We start from the raw sequence: 10,626 nt of genomic DNA on the forward strand, positions 1-10,626 counted from the left end.
GTGGGCATTTTTAAGCCTGTAGAGAAGTAGGGAGGGTGATGTATTGTGAGTTCTGCTGTGCATGTCAACTAGCTTCCACAGTTATGCACACGTGTCCCATCTTATTTCATTGGTTCCTCCTTCCTCACAAAAAGATACATACCCAAGATCCGAGATGTGTGGTCTATTTCATTATAAACAATTTCACATGTGTCTCTAAAGATTGAAAAACAAGTGATCCATCATATTGTGAAAGAATGAGTCAATGTGCCCACTGCTTGGCCGTCTCCCCTTCTGTGTGTAGGGGTGTATGTGTGGGTAGGGGTGTGGGGGGAGGTGTGACTGGTTTCCAACAGCATCCAGACGCAGTCTACCCATTTCTTGTGACTGTGATGCCTCAATTGTCTTTATCTTGTGCTTGTTGAAGAAGCTGGTAGACTTCTTTCAAATCTTTCCTTTCATTGGTCTAGTTATTGCACACAAGGTATTCAGATACGCGTTCCATGAAGAATAAGATGCAATTAATCTGGTGTGTCTTGGCATTTTTTTTTTTACTAGAGACAGTAATCCATCCAGTAATCTGCACTACCAATCATCAGGCGCCAGCAAGGAGAAAATATCCCTTCCCAGGAGACTGTTTCCCGTCTTCCTTCCGAAGCTACCCTCAGCCTGACTTCCCCACTTGACATCCCGATAAACCTGTTTTTTTTTTTTTTTTTCCCAGAATCAAGACAAAGTCAACAATGACTTGGAGCAAGAGGGATCGTAAAGGTGAAAACCAAATCACCTCCCAGCTAGCATGCTGATCTGCTGGGACTGCCGCAGTCAAGTTCCACAGCTGGGGCAGGGAGGGGACACAATTCAACCTAGGACGCTGGTTTATTTCAAATGGATGACCGATTGCCATTGAGTCCCCCTGAACTTTTGTTTTGCCCAGTGGATACAGTCCACAATATTCCTTAAACAACTGACATTGTATTTTAAATTGATGTTTAGATGATAACATGTGGCAAAAATAGAATTGCAAAAAAAAAAGTGACAATTTACAAGTCAACCCAAAAGCAAAGTATGGCCCAAAGAAAGTGAGTTCTTTCAGGAAAACGTATGAAGGGAAAGAGAATTATTTCTTTTGAAGCCCCAAAATGGCTCTTGGAAAATTTAAAGCTTGAATTGTTTTTTGTTGTTGTTGTTGTTGTTGTTTTTTAAAAGCTTTGTGCCATAGCCTAGCAGCTGAAGTCCTCACCTTGAGCATGCCAGGATCCCATATGAGCACCGGTTCTAATCCCATATGGGCATCACTTCCCATCCAGCTCCCTGCTTGTGACCTGGGAAAGGACGGCCCAAAGCCTTGGGACCCTGCACCAACATTGGAGACCCAGAAGAGGCTCCTGGCTCCTGGCTTCAGATCGGCTCAGCTCCAGCCGTTGCAGGCGCTTGGGGAGTGAACCATTGGACGGAAGATCTTCCTTTTTTTTTTTTTTAATCTATTTTATTGTATTGTTGTTGACAATCTTTACATAGTTAATTACAGTTAAAGAAAGAAAAAGAAAAAAAAAAGGTTCAGGGGGATAGGGAAGTGGGTAATACTATTATGTCCATATTGTTTCCATCATGTATCTGAGGTAAAGGGGGATATTGAGGGAGAAGCCCCACCCGGTTTCCCGCCCACCCCGAGTCCCGGATGTGGGACATGCTCTGAGATATGTGCTCAAGTGGTGTTAATAGTTCTCCAGTTATGAATCGCTGCCAGTTTTGCTCGATGAGGTCGTCCACTGATTGATATGGTCCATCATAAAGTCTCCGTTTGCCCCATATTTCGCTGCCAATATATAGCTGAGATGAATGATTGATCTGCTCTGTCTTCTGTCTTTTCTTGATTAGAGTTCTGAGTCCAGCAGTTCGATTGGGGAGATCTCCAAAGAAACTTTGAGGTATTCCCAGACTAGTTTCTTATATGTTCTAGCAAGCACAGGGCCCGGCACAGTCCATCACCCTGATCAGCTGGTGTTTGCAATTGCTGGGTTGGTTCTGTTTTCAGTCCCGAGTTGCACTGGAACCAATGGGTGTTGCAGTCCAGTCTGGTTCGGCCCTTACACCAACCAGTGGGGAGCTGCAGCCTAGTTGGGGCGATGGAAGATCTTCCTTTTTATGTCGTCTCTTCTCTGTGTATCTGATTCTCAAATAAAATAAATCTTTTCTTTTTTAAAAAATTTATTTTTATTACAAAGTCAGATATACAGAGAGGAGGAGAGACAGAGAGGAAGATCTTCCGATGTCTCACTCCCCAAGTGAGAGGCAACAGGCCGGTGCATGCCGATCCGAAGCCGAACCAGGAACCTCTTCCAGGTCTCCCATGCAGGTCCGGATTAGAACAGGCACCCATATGGGATCCCGGGGCGTTCAAGGCGAGGGCTTTAGCCGCTAGGCTACGGTGCCAGGCCCTAAAATAAATCTTTTCTAAAAAAGATAAAATTGTTTCTAAGATTGGGTTCACAATACATACCTTAACAACTCATCATTAACACAACCTTACCATGGTTTAAAAATGTGGCCAGGCTACCTCCAAATGTCCATAAAAGAGAAAAGTGAACAGAAATCATTTTGGCAATAGGAACTTTTCGGTTTAATGTATTCTTATCCCCTTATTGTTGGCATTTGACCGCCTGTGATACACAGCTCGGCAAAAAGAATTGATTTTCAGTATCAGGTAACGTTTAATTGTGTGTCTTTACAAGATTAAACTTTCCACCTTACTTAGCCTTGAAAAGTTTTCTTGTATTGGGATATTGAAAAATACGAAGCTATGGTTTGAGATCAATTGTTTCGGTAGCAAGATTGGCCACAGGTTACACTATTATTACTGAAATTTGTCGCTCATCTGAGGGCTCACAAAACAAAGTAACACCGCCCAACGTGGGGCTCGAACCCACGACCCTGGGATTAAGAGTCCCATGCTCTACCGACTGAGCTAGCCGGGCAGTCAGGATGATGTCTTCTCCCAGATATTTTCAAAGCAATTAGACCATTTTACTTTGTTACAAAAATGCTAAGGGACAGTTAACGATCTTTTTCTAATTTTTGAGAGTAAAGTTTTCCGAGATTCTCAAGATCGTCTTGCTTTTTTGACCCCGTGCGTACAAACATCTGCCGAAAATGGAAAACAAAAAAAGCCTTCAGTCGGCCCTCTAGCGGCTAGCATCTTCCAGCTGCCTTCCGAGCCAGGCGGCCGAGGCAGGCGGTTCCCTGGATGCTGCAGCAAGCCAGGGGCGCCACAGCTTGAACCCAAGTTTGCGAGGAGTCTCGGGCGTACCCCTCGGGCGTGAGAATGACAAGCCCGTCCAGGGGTGCCGTGGCTGCAGGGGCTGTCCGGCCCTTCCTGGCTTTGAGATTTCTGGGATTCTCCCTTCTCTCCCCGCGCCCCCCGTTGTTCAACCACCCCAGGCCGTATTGTTCACAAAGAAGTAGATGAGAAAGCTGCAGCAATCTCAGAAACAAACTTGAACACCAGGAACATGTAACTAGTAAGTGAACTTACATCCTATGTGTTTGAAACGCCGAGTCGGACAGAACTTTCCACTTCTCTTCCTCCAACAAGAAACAAAGATTTATTCTGCTTTTGCTAGAGGAAATGGGTTTCACAGTAACCAAATACTCCCAAGGGATGAAGTCTCTGCTTCGAAAGAAGGAAAAAAAACAAAAACCATGCAGGATTCGAAAAGGCCTGCTTCGCCAAACCCTTCTTAACGGGAATGCAAGTTGTGGTTAACCTTGACATTGACCGGATATTCACACAGCAAGCCAGAGCAGCCCTCCCTGCCTCCCAAACTCCTTGTATCTGACAGAGGGTCAGGCTGTCTTCCCGCCCCAGACTTCTCTGAGGTTGTTAGTGGCTCACCAGGTGAACACGTACTGGAACTGACTAGGGGAGTTATTGCTCAGAAAAAAGGCAAGTTACGGAAATGTAAACTCTCATTTTAGTAAAAATAATAATAATAATAATAATAATCACAGGTTTAACTATGAACGGTTGGCACTGGGTTACGGAAATGGAAAGCTTTTACTGTCTTGATATGTGTTGGCCTTTTTTTCCCTCCATTGCATGTGTATAACCTTTCTGATAATAATAATAGTATTTCAAAGTAGATCAGCCAGGATAAAAGCTATGGCTGACAGCCAAGCCTAGTGAAGTGAGATTCCGAGTGTTAGATACTCCTGTGAGACAGTAGGAGCAAGATGAACTAATAAACAATTAGCTCAGGTCCCTGTTGGGGTGAGAAAGAGAAGTCCCTTGATGAACGGACAACATGCTGGCTTCTGCCCAGAAAGCTCTTACAGCAAGACAAAAGTGTCAGCCCACCCTTCTGAGTTTCTAGTTTTTATCATGAGATTAGAAAGAAGTGACCTACCCCACCCTTCTGGCTTTTTGTTTTATCTTGAGCGGGCTAAAACAGGATTACAATAGGATCCTGTGATGGGTTTTGTCTCTCCTCAGATTGCTGACAATTATCCTACTCGTCCCACTGTGCTTAGAAGACCCCAGCAAAGCCAGTGGCCAGGGTCTTTCTGTGGCTGCCGTGGCAGGTCTCCGACATAAATGCATCTGCCCTGTCCACGTGAGATTCTCCTACCTCAGACCAGAACCGAGATCTCCTGCCTTGTCTTTTCCCATAAATATCTGTTCCTCGGGCCACTGTGTGGCTGAGATGACATCACTGAAAGTAACCAATTACCGGCGTGGTAGCCTCGGCTGGTATCCCAAATGGGTGCCAGTTCTAATCCTGGCAGCCCCGCTTCCCATCCAGCTCCCTGCTTGTGGCTTGGGACGGCAGCAGAGGGTGGCTCAAAGCCCTGGGACCCTGCACCTGTGTGGGAGACTAAGAAGAGCTCCTGGCTTCAGATCAGATCAGCTCCAGGTGTTGTGGCAATTTGGGGAGTGAGGGAGTGAATCATTGGACAGAATTTCCCTCTTCTATGTCCTCATATAAACAGACCCTTACAACGGTTGTCTTTCTGATTTTTCCTAACATTGCCTCTTCAACGGTCATTCTGTGTTGTGTATCATTGCTAGAGACAGCTAATTTTGCTTATCCACTCAGCTGTTGATGGACATTGGATCTGATTTCACATGTTTGTGATCACTGTTGTGCGAAGATCTATTGAAACCCTAACAATGTCAGTAAAGAGATTGCATTCAAAGGAACTGTTATTGGCTCCCAGCATCACCATGGAGACAGTGAAGCTGCGGAAGAAGCTTGGGCTGTGCCCCCTTCTCACCTCCTAGAATGCTCCCTGCAGTTAACCTCAGTGCCTCAGCCATCCCGGGACCCTCCGTAGCTGTTGCAATCTTTGACATTCCTCCCAAAATTCTATCCGCAGCCACAGCACCAAGTCCCAAGTCCAAACTCCTTAACTCCAGCCTGGCAGTTACATGTGATCTTGTTCCAGCCGACTTCTGCAGCCTCATGCGTCGCCCACACTCTGCCAACCACTGAACCATTGGAAATGAAGCAGAGACGCCTCCCACCCCTCCCGCCAACTTCTCATGGCTTTGATGTAGATGTGGGCACTCTCTGTCCTTTGACAACTTCCTCATGACTCATTTACACACAGGGCCTGAGTGACATCCCCTAAGAGCACCAGTTCAAGTCCTGGCTGCTTTATTTTGGATCCAGCTCCCTGCTCATATACCTGGGAAAGTAGCAGAGGATGACCCAACTGCTTGGGCCCTTGCCAACTGTGCAGGAGACCCAGATGGAATTCCAGGACAGCATGAACTAGCTCTCTTTCTGTCTCTCTCTCAGCCTTTCAAATAAATAAAAACAGATTTCTTTAAAAGATTAACTGGCTCTGTTGGGCAGTGATACAATGATGGAGCCACCCCTGGAGAACCTCAGATGTTCTCCATGAGGCCTGAGACCCATAATTCAAGTATCGACTCTATGGCTGGCATAGTAATGCTAACCTTTGCCTGCAGCAATTTCACAGGAAACTTTAGGTCTTCATCAAACATGGTGGTGACCGATCTGATGGACCAGCTCAGACAGGCCGGAGCTTACTTTACCAAGACTACATCTTCAGATGGCATCCCATCACTGACCAATCCAGGGAAAGCCATGAGCATGGTGGGCCAGCCAGAGTACTTGGCATGAACTTTGGGGTTCCGTAGGAATTCCTCCAGCCAGCTGGGGGGTGTTCTTCCCCAGAGAGAGCACAGCAGGCACTTTCAAGCCTTGGCAATCCCTTAGCTTAGAGAACTTGCCCACCACTTTTCTTGGCTCCATCTCAGAAGACTCCATCAGGAGGCAGCTTCTCTGGGAAGGCTTTCTGTTTGCATGCACTCCCTGTGCACCCATGACCTAACACACTTCCTGTTGACTCAGAGAAACTTGCCTGAGACAGTCCAGATTCAAATCAGAGATATTTACTTTTTTGTTTTGTTTTGTTTTGTTTTTAGATGTTCACTTATGATGCCAACTTCTGACTCCTCTCTAAATGCTGTCAGAAGAATCTTGGTGGCCCTTGGTGTGTGTGTCCAGCAGTAGCTGCATCTTCCAGTTCATCTCATGGGCACCCCTTGGCCTCATCTGTCTGCCTGGTCTCAGGGTTCATCCAATGACAGACGTGGGCACCCCAGCTCTAACAACCAGGAAATGCTTCATAGGCCCCTCCCAAGATGAGTGGGACATCCCAGCAGGAGCTTGGGCGTGGGTATCAGCCTCTCTTATCCACGATCCAACTATGTTGTGCACCAGCTGTGTGCCTTTAGCAGGCTCCTTCACCACTATGTGCCACAGCACAGGCCCCAAGCACTTGGACCTCTTCATCTCCCAACTGCTCACTGCCCACATTATGGTACCTAGCTTCAATATCCTGCTTTAGCTTCCAACTCCAGTTTCCTGCTAATGCAGATCCTGCAAGAAGACAGAGCAGGAATGATGGGCTGTTGCCTCTTGGGACTGTCACAGATGCCGCTGGCGGCTCCACAGTGCCTCAGAAGCTTGAGCAGCTATCCTAAGATGCAGCAGTTCTGCTCCTGGTGTATACGCAGGGGGAAAGAGAATCCAGGTTCATGGCACACAGGTGTTTGTAGCAGTGTTACATATAATTGCAAAAAAAAAAAAAAAAAAAAAAGGTGGTGGGGGGGACAAATGTTCTGTCCATCAATGAGTAGAAACTAAAGATGCTCTACCAGGATTCTGTTGCGTGTAATTGAGATATCATTTGACCATCCAAAGAACCAAGTCCTAATACTTCTGTGTGCAAGGATCTTGAAGAATATGTGCTCGGGGGCAAAGCCAGTCTCCAGGGACCACATACTGTACAACTCCGTTGGGATGAAATGTTGGAGGAGACAGAGGTGGCTGGATGGCTGCCAGGGACTGTGAGACAGGCTGACGAAACAGTCTAAAATTAGATAGTGGTGGTGATTGCATGTCTACACACTGGAGCTCCCGCTCTGTCTAGCCTTAAGGGCTTAATTCTGTGGGACATACATTCCATCCCAATAGGCTGTTACTCTAAAGAGGACAAGAACCGCCAGCGCAAGATTGTCAGAGTCTCGATGGATTCTAAATATTTAAGTCGCAAAACAGCTGTCTGCCTTCTCAACCTATCAGTGTGTTTAATGCTAGAATATACAGCTTGGCTCAGAGAGGTCAACTGTCTAAAATTTCCATGCCTATGGTGTTCTTTTGGGGTGCAAGCCCTGGAGGAACTGGGGAGGAATGCTCTGTAGGAGGGTCCAACTCCAGCCCCCACTCCACACCCCACCTTCCATTCACCCATTTGTGAGGGATACTTCATTTGCGTAACTTTTTTTTTTTTTCCAACTGCAGGGCTGGGCCTCTGCTGGCTTTGTGCACTTTGACCCGCCCTGAGACCTCGGGCTCCAGCTCCCCCACCATAGCATGCCATTCCCACCCAGGCCCCAGAGGCATCCCTTCAGGTTGAACAGACAGAAAGGAAATTGTGAGTCCCTCATGTATACACAAAGGGGCTATTGTGCTGGCACAGTCTCTTTGTCTTCCACATCCATATCCACTGCCCAGCAGCTCCAGCAGGCAGTGGGGCGCCAGGGAATTCCACAAGGAATGCCAAGGCCCCTGAGTATGCGCTTAGTAACAAGCAGCTGCTGGTCCTGCCATACCCAGGCGGCCATGGGCACTTCAAGCCCTACAAAACCTTGGGCGCAGGGTTCGATGCTAGCACCATAGCACTGTCGGGGCCTCCTGTGGCCCACACCAGAATCTCATGAGGATTCTGGGAGGGAGGGAGGGATGAACTGTTATTAGCATCTCAAGGCCAGCCCAGAGTGGTTAATGAACTTGTGGAAGGCCATACAGCTGAAGTACAGAACAGCTGGAGCTTAGGGCCTGGCATGAAGCCTCAGTGGCTAAATTCTTGCCTTGAACGCGCCAGATTCCCATATGACAACTGGTGTATCCTGGCTGCTCCACTTCCCATCCAGCTCCCTACTTGTGGCCTGAGAAAGCAGTAGTGGCTGACCCAAAGCCTTGGGACCCTAAACCAGCATGGGAGACCTGAAGAAGCTTCTGGCTTCAGGTTTCAGATCGCTCAGCTTGGGCTGTTGTCACCATTTTAGGAGTGAACCAGTGGATGGAAGATCTTTCTTCTTTCTTTCACTCTGTCTCTTCTCTCTGTAAAACTGCCTTTCAAAGAAAATAAATAAATCTTACAAAAAACAAAACAAAAAAAACCCGACATGATAACTCGATGACTAAATCCTTACCTTGCAAGCACCAGGATCCCATATGGGCACTGATTCATGTCCCAGCTACTCCACTTCCTATTCAGCTTTCCACTTGTGGCCTTGGAAGGCAGTAGAGGATGACCCAAAGCCTTGGGACACTGAACCTTCATGGGAAACCTGGAAGAAGCTCCTGGCTCTTAGCTTCAGATTAACTCAGCTCCAGCCATTGCAGCAACTTGGGGAGTGAACCAGAAGATGGAAGATATTTCTCTCTGTCTCTCCTCTTCTCCATAAATATGATCTGTCTTTCCAATAAAAACAAATAAATAAAATTTTAAAAAAACAGCTTAAGTACAGCTAAACAGAGTAAACTAGAGAAGATAAATCTGAAGATAAACTAGAAGATAAATCTGAAGATAAATCTGAAGGAATTATTCAGAACATAGCTCACAGTAAAAAATGCAAGATTATGAAACTGTGAAAAGATGTGAGCTTGAACTGATCAGAGAAGATGCAAAGAGAAAATGGAAGAGAAGCAAGACGTGACAAGAGGAATCCCGAGAATTTTTCAGAAGGTATCACAGGTGTGCTTCTTCAAATTGAGGAAAGAGAATGAGTAACAAGGAGGGTGAATAAAAGAAATCCACACCTAACTACATCGCATTAAAAATATGCAACATTGAAAGCCAAGGGGATACTTACCTGGCAGGGGGAAACCGTGATCGTGAGCGGGCTTTTGCCGTGGGGGGGGTCCGCACTTGCACTCCGGATGTGCTGACCTATGCAATCTCCCCAAACGTGGGAAACAAAAACAGTGAAGACGGGAGGAGGAATGGGGAAAGTGAAAGGGGAAATCCCTGAGCCTCCAGAACTGTTTCATCAAAAAAAAAAAAAAAAACAACAACAAACAAACAAACAAAAAAAGCAAAAAAACGCAAATGGGAAGTCTTAAAAGGCAGAGAGGAGGAACTGATGACTGATCAGGAATCAGTAATGAAATCAACATTTCACTGTTGCAATGTTGTTGCAGTAACATTGCAACGCCAGAAGAGGGCGAAATGGTGCCTTCAAAGAGCTGAGGGGGAAAACAACCGGTGCAACTGTATGTCAAAGCTAGTAATAAAATCAGGCATTTTCAGGTAAAGTTAGGTATACACCAACAAACTTTCTTTGAAAGAACCTCGTAAGTAATTTAGAAAAAGAGAAAAGATATCCTTTTATTAGGCTAAGATGCAAGGGAAAAAGCTGAACATTATAGAATAGTTACTTTCAACCTGCTAGTGGGGGGAAAATGTGCTGCAAAAAGTGACTACATCTAAAGGAAAAGAGAAGATACTAAAACAAGGAAAAAGTAAGATGAGATAGAAATATATCCAAATTCGGTTTTAGATGTTTATTTACTTATTTTTATTTTAAAAAAGCAAATTTACAGAGAGAAGGAGAGACACACAGAAAAGCTCTTCCATTCGTTGGTTCACTCCCCAAATGATCACAATGCCTGGAGCTGAGCCGATCCAAAGCTGGAAACCAGGAGCTTCTTTCAGTTCTCCCATGTGGGTGCAAGAGCCCACGAGCACTTGAACCATCCTTTGCTGGTTCCCCCTGCACATTAGCAGGAAGCTAGGTGGGAAGTGGAGCAGCTGGAGCCAGAATCAGTGCCCACAGAGTGTGCTACAAGGTGGAAGGCCAGCATATTGAGACGCTATGCCAGTCCTGAAATATATCTAATTACTACAGAAGCCGTAATAAACATGAATGAACTAAATTTGGAAGGTAAGAGACACAGATGAAAAATAAACTGAAAAATTAAATCGTATGTTGTATGTAAGAGAAACACAGAAGAGGGTATACTTGGCAAAGAGTCGCCAAAAATAAAGCTGGGGAGGCTATGCTAGTTTCGGGGTGAGGAGCAAACAAGAAATTGAAAGATGACCATA

The 10,626-nt window shown here is 45.9% G+C and overlaps 1 non-coding gene across 1 annotated transcript; it reads right to left on the minus strand.

Annotated features, from left to right (window-relative positions):
• Positions 1–2,884: 2,884 nt before the first annotated feature.
• TRNAK-CUU (transfer RNA lysine (anticodon CUU)) lies at positions 2,885–2,957 on the minus strand. The gene has a single exon. It is a non-coding gene; the product is annotated as a tRNA-Lys (tRNA).
• Between the last annotated feature and the right edge of the window lie 7,669 nt (positions 2,958–10,626).

The sequence above is a fragment of the Ochotona princeps genome, chromosome 6 (genome assembly GCF_030435755.1).
Source record: "Ochotona princeps isolate mOchPri1 chromosome 6, mOchPri1.hap1, whole genome shotgun sequence".
NCBI classification, from domain to species: domain Eukaryota; kingdom Metazoa; phylum Chordata; class Mammalia; order Lagomorpha; family Ochotonidae; genus Ochotona; species Ochotona princeps.